The sequence below is a fragment of the Sapajus apella genome, unplaced genomic scaffold, assembly GCF_009761245.1.
Source record: "Sapajus apella isolate SASKATOON/1434 unplaced genomic scaffold, GSC_monkey_1.0 scaffold55, whole genome shotgun sequence".
NCBI classification, from domain to species: Eukaryota; Metazoa; Chordata; class Mammalia; order Primates; family Cebidae; genus Sapajus; species Sapajus apella.
In genome coordinates, this window is record NW_022436995.1 from 5,762,640 (window position 1) to 5,763,688 (window position 1,049).

Consider the following 1,049-nt stretch of genomic DNA (forward strand, 5'->3'; position numbering starts at 1 on the left):
GGAAGAATTACTTTTTTTTTTTTTTTTGAGACACAGTGTCACTCTGTTGCCCAGGCTGGAGTGCAGTCATGCTACCTTGGCTCACTGTAACCTCCACCTCCCCAGTTGAAGCAATTCTCCTGCCTCAGTCTCCCTAGTAGCTGGGACTATAGGCGCCCGCCACCACACCAAGCTAATTTTTGTATTTTTAGTAGAGATGGGATTTTATCATATTGGTCAGGCTGGTCTCAAACTCCTGGCCTCAGGCGATCCATCCACCTCCACCTCCCAAATTGCTGGGATTACAGGCATGAGCTACCTCGCCTGCCCAAGAATTACTTTCAATAGGCATAACTGAAAAAGGATTAGTATAAATAATATATAAGAGGGTGGGTACAGTGGCTTGTGCCTGTAATCCCAGCACTTTGGATGGCCCAGTCAGGCAGGTCACATGTGATCAGGAGTTTGAGACCAGCCTGGTCAACCTGGTGAAACCTGGTCTCTATTAAAAATACAAAAATTAGCTGGGCATGGTGACACGCCTGTAATCCCAGCTACTCAGGAGGCTGAGGCAGGAGAATCTCCTGAACCTGAAAGGCAGAGGTTGCAGTGAGCCGAGATCGCACCATTGTACTCCAGTGTGGATGCTCTGTCTCAAAAAATAATAATAATATATAAGGAACTCCTACAATTAATAAGAAAAAGACAACCCAACTCAAAACTGGGTTAACAACATGAATAGGCATTTCATAGAATAGGAAACACATATAGCCAGTAAAAATATGAAGAGATATTCAATTTTAACGGTAATCAGGAAAATAACAATCAACTCTAATGTCATATCGCTTTATGCCCCTTTTACTGGCAAAATTAAAGCAATACACTGACAGGCTGGGTGTGGTGGCTCACGCATGTAATCCCAGCACTTTGGGAGGCCGAGGCGGGTGGATCACGAGGTCAAGAGATTGAGACCATCCTGGTCAACATGGTGAAACCCCGTTTCTACTAAAAATACAAAAAATCAGCTGGGCATGGTGACACATGCCTGTAATCTCAGCTACTCAGGAGGC